At 52.0% G+C, this 10,787-nt stretch overlaps 2 long non-coding RNA genes across 3 annotated transcripts; one reads left to right on the top strand and one right to left on the bottom strand.

Annotated features, from left to right (window-relative positions):
* Window positions 1-1,167: 1,167 nt before the first annotated feature.
* Window positions 1,168-5,751, bottom strand: LOC147652836 (uncharacterized). 2 transcript variants are annotated; one of them, XR_015287613.1, is made up of 3 exons: window positions 5,695-5,751; window positions 4,030-4,114; window positions 1,168-2,210 (listed from the first exon to the last, which is right to left on the bottom strand). It is a non-coding gene; the product is annotated as an uncharacterized LOC147652836 (long non-coding RNA). The 2 variants fall into 2 exon arrangements; XR_015287614.1 differs by lacking the exons at window positions 4,030-4,114; window positions 5,695-5,751 and adding an exon at window positions 2,829-3,779.
* A 2,678-nt stretch (window positions 5,752-8,429) lies between these two features.
* Window positions 8,430-9,549, top strand: LOC111929182 (uncharacterized). Its single transcript, XR_002864562.2, has 2 exons — window positions 8,430-8,648; window positions 9,446-9,549. It is a non-coding gene; the product is annotated as an uncharacterized LOC111929182 (long non-coding RNA).
* Window positions 9,550-10,787: the final 1,238 nt, after the last annotated feature.

Raw genomic sequence — 10,787 nt, 5'->3', positions numbered from 1 at the left:
GAGGGGCTCCAGAATCCTAGAATGGTTTGGATTGGGATTGACCCTAAATCCCCTCCCATTCCAGTCCATCCATGAACACCTTCCACTATCCCAGGTTGTTCCAAATCCCGTCCAACCTGGCCTTGGACACATCCAGGGATGAGGAGGAAGCTCCTCAGGAATTTTGCTGCTGCTGAGGCTGCACAAACTCATCACCCCCAATTTTAATCCATCCCTTTCCCCTTCCCCTGCAGCCCCTTCCCAAAATCCCGCTGCCCCCTCGAGATGCTGGGAAAAAAAAAAAAAACCCAACAAAAACCAAAAACTGGCGCCGAGGTTTTGTCCTGAGCTCAGACAAAGCTCCCATTGTATGCCTGGATTATCCAGGAAAAAAAATCCGGGAATGCCGGATGATGCTCGGGGAGCCGGGAGCGAGCGAAGGGCGCATCCCGAGAGCGCCCGGGAGGAGGGAGGGAGCGGAGCCCGCGGGATCCCCGGGGAGCTCCTGTCGCTCCCTGCGAGCGGAGATTGAGGAGCTGCCCGCAGCTCTCCAGACGTTACCTCAGCTCCCGCCTCCTTCCCAGCGCTCCCGGGGCTCCGCTCCCGGGATTCGGAGCGGATCCTCCCCGCCACCGAGCCATGAATCACGGCTCCTTCCCGACCCCGGGAAAGGGGGAAGCCATGGCAGGGAAAACTCCGGGAGCTGAGTGGTGCTGCGGGGAGAAAAAAACGGCTTTTCCTGCTCCTTTCCTTTCCTTTCCTGCTCCTTTCCTTTCCTTTCCTGCTCCTTCCCTTTCCTTTCCTGCTCCTTTCCTTTCCTTTCCTGCTCCTTCCCTTTCCTTTCCTGCTCCTTCCCTTTCCTGCTCCTTCCCTTTCCTTTCCTTTCCTTTCCTTTCCTTTCCTTTCCTTTCCTTTCCTTTCCTTTCCTTTCCTTTCCTTTCCTTTCCTTTCCTTTCCTTTCCTTTCCTTTCCTTTCCTTTCCTTTCCTTTCCTTTCCTTTCCTTTCCTTTCCTCTCCTTCTTATCCCCCCCATTTTTTCTTATTTTTCTTTCCCCCATTTCTCCTTTCCTTTTTTTCTCCTTTTTTCCCTTTTCCCTCTTTTTTCTTTTTTCCCTCCTTTTTCTGTTTTTAACCTTTTCTCTACTTTTTTTCTTTTTCCCTTTTTTCTTATTTTCTCTCCTTCCCCCCTTTTCCATTTTTTCATTTATTCCTTTTCTCTCCCCCTTTTTCCTTTATTCCTTTTCCCCCACTTCTTCCCCCTTTCCCCTTTTCCCTTTTTTCTCCTTCTTTTCTTTATTCCTTTTTCCCCTTTTCCCTTTCCCTCCTATTTTTCTTTTTTTTTCCCCTTTTCTCCCTCTTTTCCCTTTCCCCTTTTTTCTTTCCCCATTTCCCCCTTTCCCCTTTATTTTTCCTTTTGGAATGACGGACTCAGTGAGGTTTTCCACACATTTTTTTCCACCCTCCTCATTCTTTCTCCTAAGATCCCTCTCTTCCCGATAAAACAACTCCCAGCTCCCTGATTTTACACCCAGCTGCACTAAACAGGAACAGACTTCGCCATGAAGGATAAAATTTATCCCAGTTTTGTTCAAGTTTTATCCCAATTTTGTCCCAGTTTTGTCCCAATTTTTTTCCTGACACATCCCAAACTTTTCCTGCTGTGTCCCCATGGGAAAACAGCACATCCAGGCCTCTCCAGGGCAGGAATGAAACCACGGGAATATTTTGGAGTCACTCACAGCCCACCCACAACTGAGAAAAACAGAGATTGCCCAGGCAGGAGAGGGATGCTGGGAATTCCATCCCTGGTTTCCAAAATCATTCCAAACTGAAGGAGCTGCCGCTGGAGCTCCAAATGGGATCATGGTGGCCTTGGAGACTTCTCCAGGGTCATCCCTGCCAGGAATCCTCTTCAATCCCATCTCCACCTCCCTCCACAGGGACAATTCCTGGGATTCCTGGGCCCTCCCAGCCCCCCAAGCCGTGCTCTCCAATCCCCCCAGGACAATCAGCTTCCCTGCTTCCCGTGCCTCCATCCCCATGGCTGGAAACCCTTGGAAAAGGATGGGGAATTCCACCCTGAAGGTGTTTTTCCAAGTTGGAAAGGCAAAGGCTGTGGAAAAGGATCCATTAAGGAAGTTTAATCTTTCCCTGAGGTCCTGTGGTTTGGGAAGGAGGAGGAGGAGGAACGCTCTGTCTTCTGGACACATCGGGGTTGTTTTTTCCTGTCCCTGCACAAAAAAAAAAAATTAGGAATAAACCCAGGATTTGCCTCCAGCTTCCCTCTGGATGTTCTCTCATTGTTCAAATGCCCAGCGAGCATCCATCAGGCTCGTTCCCCATCCGTGTTTTTAGCAGGAAAAGCAGCAAATAAAAAATTCCAGCTCCCCCCAGGCCTTTTCCCCCCGTTATTTAAACACAAATCAGTCGGATTTTGGTGCTAAAAATGCCAGGTTTGGGGTCATTATCTCTCATGGAGAGCCTGATGGATTCCTCTGCTCTGCTGATTTTGGGATGAATCCCTCTTTTCCTTCATCCCTGGAAGGAAGAGCTGTCCAGGATCCTTTAAAGCGGCATCTGTTTACAGCCACAGCTCCGAACAATTCCCGGTTCCTTCCACATTCCCAAGGGAGATGGGGCAGCTCCCAAGCTTTGCTCCAGAGCTTCCCAGAACCTCTTGCTCCAAGGCCAAATTTGGAGGGAATTCTGGAGTTGGCGTTGTAAACAACCTCCCCAAAGCCGCCAAAAAAAGCAGGAATTCCTGATGGAAAACACCCCGGAGCCTGCCAGGGATGAGCCACGGGGATGCTGCATTCCCGGCCTTTCCCAAATCCGCAGCGGTCACGAACCAGGCGGCTTGGAAGGATCCGTCGGAATCGCGGGGACTTCCAAGAGGAACCATTGGGAATGGCGCCAGGAGCGCAGCCTGTTCCGTTTATCCCGCTTTTCCTCGCTAATGAGGGTGATCCGTGCGGGACAGGAGGCCCCAGAAGGGGCTGACACCGCCTCAAATCCCAGATTTTAAAAGGACTCTCCGGGGATGAACTTCCGTGGCCGGGTGGGTCAAGGAAGGGCACATCCTGGGAAAACGGCCATTCCACGCTTGTTTTGTTTCCGTCGGAAAAGGGGATGGATGAGGAGCTGCGGAGCTGATTTGTTCTACCTGGGGGAGGGTGGGGAAATCCTACAAAAAACCCTAAAGGAGCAGCCAGGGCAAACATCGACACCTCTGAGGTGCCTGCGCTGAGGGAGACCCCAAATCCTGGGAATTTTAGGTGTTTTTAAGGATCTGTCCCAATCCCAGCTGGATCCCACCAATCCTCTCATTCTATGGATCAGAGAGAAAGGAGGGGAGGAACCCCCAGCGCTGCCACCTTTGATGATTTTATTGGAAATTTACACTTTTTCCGTGTCCTTTCCATAAAATCCCAGCTTTTGGGTTCAGGGGGCATCGCAAAGAAACCTCAGATTTTGGAAAAGAAGGAAAAGGTGGAAAAAACATCAAAAAAGGGGGGGAGGGAAATCATGATTGGAACAGGAAGAAACCTGAAATGGAAAGAAAATTTTCAAGCTCCAAAGCTGGAAGAGAAATAAAACCCAAATCTGGGAATTTTGGAGATAATCCCAGGATTGGGAGAGGGTCTCTTGGGTGGATCATCTCATTCCAAGAGCAGGGACACTTCCCACAATCCCAGGATGCTCAGGAAGCTCAGGGGAATTTTGGGATGCAGCTCATCCCCATTCTACGGCCGATGACATTCCCAGAGGATGGAGCCATGGAGAACTCCAGCTTTGTCCCCTTCCTGCCAAAGCCCTTTGGGATTTGACAGAAACCTGGAGCGAGGGGAGGGGCCGCCGGCTTCGGCAGGTGGCGCTCCTGCCCTGATTAACGCTGGCAATTAGCAAATTAACTTAATTAGGCGGTGATTGGGGCCCCATTGAGCAGCAGCTGCCCTTTCACCCCAAGCGTGGTCGGAGCAGCCACGAGGATTCTGGAGGGGTATTCCAAAGGCAATCCAAAGTGAACACCGAGGAGTTTTCCTCCCTCACCTTTGGGAAGTCGCTCTGGAATGACTCGTCCCACCCCAGACTCGCTGCTGATCCCACGGTTGGTCTGTTTGGATTCCCAGATTTCCTGCAGCAGAATCCCAAAATTTGGTCTCTTTAACTGGTGCAGTGATCCCATGGCTGGACCATTCGGATCCCTGCTCCATCCCAGATTTCCCACAACAGAATCCCAAAATTTGTTCCCTTTAAGTCCCTGAATGGTGGTGCAGTGATCCTATGGTCGGCCTGTTCAGATCCTGAGATTTCCCTCAGCAGAATCCCAAAATTTGTTCCCATCCAAGGATTCCCTGGGATCTTGTACCCTCCCAGTCCATGCATCCCTTCCCATGCTGGATTTTGGGCTGGGATCTTCCCACTGGATACTGCAGGGTGGGATCTGGCACCGCAGGGCCCTGGTGCCCATTCCCAGCTCATTCCCACCTGGCACTCCCAGGAAATGGGAGAAGGAATTCACTCGGGAACTCGGTGTGGGATGGAAGGAAATGGCTGGAGCCGCCAGGAATGAGCTGGGAATGGATTGGGACGGTGCCTGGTTTTGGGCACTGGGCTGGTGCTCATTCCCAGGTTATTCCTGGCTCTTCCAAACCGTCTCCTTGCATTCCACACCAAACTCCAGAGCGAATTCCTCAGCAGCTGATCCCATTGTCCTGACTTCCAGGTGGGGATGGGACAGGGACAAGGGGAATGTAGGATCCACTGGAAAGATCCCAGCCCCAAATCCACCCCGGGAATGGGTGCATGGAATAGCAGGATACAAAATCCCGGGAAACGCGTTGGTGCTCATTCCCAGCTCATTCCCGGTGCTTCCAACCATCTTCCATTCCACACCGAGCTTCCCTGAGGGAATTCCTCAGCAGCTGATCCCATTACCCCAACTTCCAGGTGGGAATGGTGAGGGATAAGGGGTCACAGAGAGCTGAGCTGCTGCTCCAATGCTCTGATCCCAAAGGAATTGCCCCCATTCCCATTATTCCAGACTTCCAGGTGGGAATGGGGGAGGGATAAGGGGTCACTGAGAGCTGAGCTCCAGCTCTCTGATCCCAAAGGAACTGCCCCCATTCCCATTGTCCCAGATTTCCAGGTAGGAACAGGTGAGAGATAAAGAGCTGAGCTGCTGCTCCAGCGCTCTGATCCCAAAGGAATTGCCCCCCATTCCCTATTCACCATTCCCCATTAGCTGATCCCATTATTCCAAACTTCCAGGTGGGAATGGTGAGTGATAAAGAGCTGAACTGCTGCTCCTGTGCTCTGATCCCAAAGGAATTGCCCCCATTCCCATTATTCCAGACTTCCAGGTAGGAATGGGTGAGGGATAAGGGGTCACTGAGAGCTGAGCTGCTGCTCCAATGCTCTGATCCCAAAGGAATTGCCCCCATTCCCATTATTCCAAACTTCCAGGTGGGAATGGGGGAGGGATAAGGGGTCACTGAGAGCAGAGCTCCAGCTCTCTGATCCCAAAGGAACTGCCCCCATTCCCATTGTCCCAGATTTCCAGGTAGGAACAGGTGAGAGATAAAGAGCTGAGCTGCTGCTCCAGCGCTCTGATCCCAAAGGAATTGCCCCCATTCCCCATCCAGGAGCTGGGAATCATCCCGCCCTGGAGACGCGGTTGGGGAGGGCACGTCCCTGTGCCCTCGGGAATGTCACCTTGTCCCTCTCCTCCTCCTCCTCCACGCGCATTTGGAGGCGAGCTCTTAATGGCTCGCTGTTAATTAGTGTGAACTCTGATTGCCCTGCGAGCACGCCCTTGCCTTTGTCAGCTAATTGGCCGGGCTTTCTCATCTATTATGTAAATAGCGCCGGTCTCTGCGGCGCGGTGTCGTAACCCAGCGCATTCCTGGGAGCCTGCGCTCCTGCCTCTTGGAATTGTGCTCCCGGCCCCGGGCGAAAAGAGCAGCAACAACAACAACAACAAAAAGCAGGCGAGCCTTTGGCTGGGTTTTGGGAGGCTCCAGAAGAAAGTGTTCCGGGCAGGAGTTCAGGCCGTGGACAGTGGGAGAAGGGGGAGGGAGGGAGGAGGCAGCGGGAAAAGCTGGATAATCCTGGCCTTGCGTCACCTCCCGCGGCCCCGCGCGCACAGGTAGGGCTGGGAATGGATCCAGGGCTTGTTCCGTGTCACATCCCCAGGGAAGGAGGGAGGGAGGAGCAGCTCTGCCCTGCCCTCTGTGCCGGGCGCTGCTGAGGTCACACCTGGAATTCCGTGTCCAGTTCTGGGTCACTCCGGTCGGGACCTGGAGAGTGTCCAGGAAAAGGAGAATTCCCGAGGGAGCTGGGAAGGGGCTGGAGAATTCCTGGGGGAGCTGGGAAGGGGCTCAGGCTGGAGCAAAGGAGGCTCAGGGGGAATTTCTGGCTCTGCACAAGTCCCTGGAAGTTTGGAGCCAGGTGAGAGCTGGGATCTGCTCCCAGGAAAAAACAGGATAGGGAACAGCCTCAGGCTGGGCCAGGGGAGCTCAGGGCAGGAATTCCAGCAGGAATTTCCTCATGGAAAGGGTGGTCAGGCCTCGGAAGTGCCCAGGGAGGTTTGGAGTGCCCATCCCTGGAGGTGTCCAAGGAATTCCCGGATGTGGCTCCCGGTGCCAAGGTGGGAATCGGTCCCAGCTTGGACTGGATGTTCCTGAAGGGATTTTCCAACCTTTATGATCCCGCTGCAAGGACCGTGCCCAGTTTCCCTCCTGTCCTGGGACAAGCAAAGCTCCTCACCCAATCCCAAGGCCCCTCGTAACCTTATCCACGGGAGCTGTCGGTTTTTAAGGAAAACTCGGATATTCCGGGAGCTGGTGAGGCAGGGAATTGTTTCTGCTGGTTCTGACCAGCCAAGGACTCTTCCCAGCCACCCTGGGAGATGCCACAGCAGGAGGAGGCACCGTCCAGCGCCAAGAGCCCAGAGGAGCCAAAGGATTCCAAAAAGAGATCCACAGGCCTAGATTTTTCCAAAGCCAGCAAATTTTGGGGTTGGAGATGGTCCAGATGGGTCTTTTCCAGTGATCCCTGTCTTGCAAACAGGACAATTTAGGACAGGAACCCCAAATGTCCTGGCCTGGCAGTGAAGGAGGCGGCTCCTTGGAATATCAGCCGGTGTTTTCCATGAGGGAGCGAGGGAGAGGGAGAAAAACTTCCAAAGAATATTTATTCCACAGACAAGCAGAGCTGTAAAACAAATGAGCAAAGTCCCTGCTCCGATAAATCCACTTAGAAATCCAAACCCAGTAGCAACAGGATAATTTATGTCCCATGGAGAGAGGTCCAGGGGAAAATTGATGAAGTCTCTTATTTGGGTCATAAATCAGATTCCATTAATGGAACCCATCCACAAATTTATAAACACAGCCCGGAGCCCAGGCTGGTCCTTGCAGCTCCCGGGAAGGAGCAAAAAGTGGGCTCTGATCCATAAACTCCTTCCTGATAAATCCAGGAAGACAATCTGTGAAAAGATAGCGGGGCTGGATTTATGGCACCTGAAAGGGAGCCAGGCGGGAGTAAATCTTGTGTGCCGGCAGGAATAAATCTGGGAATGTTCTCCTCTTCTTCCCTGTCCAGAGAGCCACTCGCAAATCTGAGAGCGTTTCCAGCTCCTCTTTGCTTTGGCCTTCCTGCCTCCAGTCCCGGGAATGCCAAGGCTTTTGGGATCACGGAATGGGTTGGGTTGGAAAGGATCTTAAGGATCATCCATTCCCACCCCATTCCATGGGCAGGGGCAGCTCCCAGGATCCCAGCTGGATCCAATCCCAGTGTCCAGCCGGGCCTTGGGCACTTCCAGGGATCCAGGGGCAGCCACAGCAAATGTGGGAATTGCAGCCCAGGCAGGAATTCCTTCCCAAGTTCCCATCTAACCCTGTCCTCTTTCAGTTTAAAATGCATTTTTGGGATGGGGCAGTAGAAAATAGGGCCAAACATTTATATTTTTATATTTTTTTTGAGCAATCCCTGCATTCTTGAAGTCCATTTAGTGTCAGATTCTCAGTACAAAACCCAAAAACTCAGAGGAATTTTATCCAGGACCGGGATACTTGTGAGCATTATTGGGAAGGAATTCCTGGCTGGGAGGGTGGGGTGGGGCTGGGCTGGAATTCCCAGATTTGCTGGGGCTGCCCCTGCATCCCTGGCAGTGCCCAAGGCCAGGTTGGATGTTGGGATTGGTGTCCCTGCCTTGGGAACAGGGTGTGATTTAAGGTCCTTCCAACCCAAAGCATTCCGTGATTCCACAGTCAGTCGATATTTAGGATTTAGGGATCCATGGATGGAGGTGAACCTCCCCTCAAGGTCTGAGATCACCCCAAATTCTGGTTTGAAGGCAGGGGTTTGAAATCCAAAAGGATTCCCAGGAATCCCACACATTCCCAGGAATGTCTCCAACCCTGGAGAAATCCCATTCCCTCCATTTCCCATGGCTGGGAAGTTACTGATGGATTCACCTCAATCCCAGTAAAATCATCCAGTCTTTCTGAAAACTCCAGGATGGTTTGGGTTGGAAAACACCAACCCTGGGAAGATCCTAAAAGTTCCTCGATTCCAACCAGGCTTGGGTAGTGCCCACCATGGATCAAACCAGTCAAAATCCATCAGGATCTTCCCGAAAACCCTGAGGAACAATGAAATCCCAGGTGGGTGTTGGGGAAAGATGGGAATAACAACAATAATTCCACACTTTTTGAAGTCTCTCCAGCCCAAACACCGAGGGCTCAGAGCAGCTGTGATTCCTTCTGCTTTGCAAACAACCACGTGGATTTTCCAGAGGTGGAGAAAAAATTCCCTCCCCATCCCATCAGCACTGAGGAAAGTTGGGGAGAAGCCCAGAATTCCCCGGCTTTTCCTTGTGGAAAGGCTCCTTGTGGTTCGTTCTGTGCTTGTACAGGAAAATTCCGTTGGATGCTGAGCTGGGAAGAGCCTTTAGGTGGAAAATATTCCTTAGGGAATTTCCCTTGGGGAGTTTAGGAATGCAGGGGGTCGTGGCCATGCTCTCCTTGGAATAAAAGCTCCCATCCATTCCCATTCCCTTGGAAGCTCCAGGCAGATTCCAGGGCTCCGAGGGAATGTCTGGATATTCCATGGAATTAATCATGGATATCACACAGGGTAATCCCACGCCGAGCACATCCAGAGGGGCTGGATTGCAGCACCTGGGCTGGGCAGGAATTCCTGCTCCTCTGGAAGATAAAGGAGGGAAAAGTTCCAGCCACCGCTCCCAGCTGCGCTCGGAGCTTTGTGGACACCACAAATTGGGGAAAAAAAGGGAAAAACAGGAAGTTGCAGTGTTTTCCAAACCCTATCCCACACAGAATAGCCAGAATGGAGAATGGAAAATCCTTGGATGGAGATTCTCCTTTGAATGGAGAATCCTGGGATGGAGATTTCCATGGAGATGATACTAAATGCGCTTTATTCTTATTTTTTATTCCAGTTCGTTGCTGCAATGGGCTGTTGGGACAGAGTTCCTGAAGGAATTGCTTCCCTGGTATCCCAAAATTTTATTTCCATGTGATTAAAACTGCTTTAAAAACTTCATGGAGGCTCAGGGGTTGTGCACGAGAGGTCAGTGGGGGCCAGGCCAATTAATCATGGAATGGTTTGGGTGAGAAAAGACCTCGAAGATGATCTAATTCTGCTCCCAGCACCTCCCACCATCCCAGCTGGATCCAACCTGGCCTTGGGCACTGCCAGGGATCCAGGGGCAGCCCCAGCAAATCTGGGAATTGCAGCCCAGGCAGGAATTCCTTGCCAAGATCCCAGCCCAATCTCCCCTTTCCCACTGGAAGCCATTCCCTGGCTCCTGGCCCTGCAGCCCTTGGCCCCAGTCCCTCTCCAGCTCTCCTGGAGCCCCTGCAGGGACTCTCAGCATTCCCTGGGTTTTGCCCTTCTCCAGGGGAACATTCCCAGCTCTTCCAGAGCTGAGGGGCTCCAGAATCCTGGAATGATTTGGATTGGGATTGACCCTAAATCCCCTCCCATTCCCACCCCATCCATGGGCAGGGACAGCTCCCGCTGTCCCAGCTGGATCCAATTCCAAGGTCCAACCTGGCCTTGGACAATTCCATGGATTTGGCAGCCACAGTTTCTCTGGACAACCACGTTCCGCAGATCCAGAGCCCTTCCACCCTTCCCAGGGCAAGGGGAGACGTTTAAATCCATTAAATCCGTTGGAATTCCTTGCCCATTTCCCACAGTTCCCATTGGCTCGTGTTGAGAAAGAGGCTGAAATTCTTCTGAATCCAAGAGGAGAATTCCAGCGTTTTCCATGGAGCGGGAAATATTCCCTGTGGAGCTGCTGCGGGCTTTGCCTTCCGTTTTCCAAACCCGCAGCCACTCCATGGATTCCTCTGGAATGGGGCACGTTGAGAAACAATTTTGGCCTCAGATGGGAATTCAGTTGCGATTTGACTGGAATTTAATCCTGAGAGGGCTCGCGGGATCAGCTCCCGCTTTTCCCCAGGGATAAAAATTCCCCCCTTCCTTTGTGGATGCCGCTCTCCGGGACACCAAAGGCAAATTCTGACAGTGGAATAATCCAAAAGTGGGAGAGTTTGGGAAGGATTTGCGATGAGGAAGGATTAAAATTTGCTTTGTACAGGAATTTCATCACCAAATCCCTGCCTTTCCCACCTTAAAATCCGCCAGGGATTGTCTGAAACGCTTTGATGAGGTGCCCTTAATTGGGATTGGAATTCTGGAGGCATTACCTGGGATACAGCTGAGGGGATTGCACAAAGAGTTCGGAAAAAATTAATTTGGATTAAAATTTGACT

This window comes from Cyanistes caeruleus, chromosome 5 (assembly GCF_971803275.1).
Source record: "Cyanistes caeruleus chromosome 5, bCyaCae1.hap1.1, whole genome shotgun sequence".
NCBI lineage: Eukaryota > Metazoa > Chordata > Aves > Passeriformes > Paridae > Cyanistes > Cyanistes caeruleus.
The sequence above is the reverse complement of the archived record's forward strand: the minus strand, read 5'-3'. Positions and strand labels throughout refer to the sequence as shown.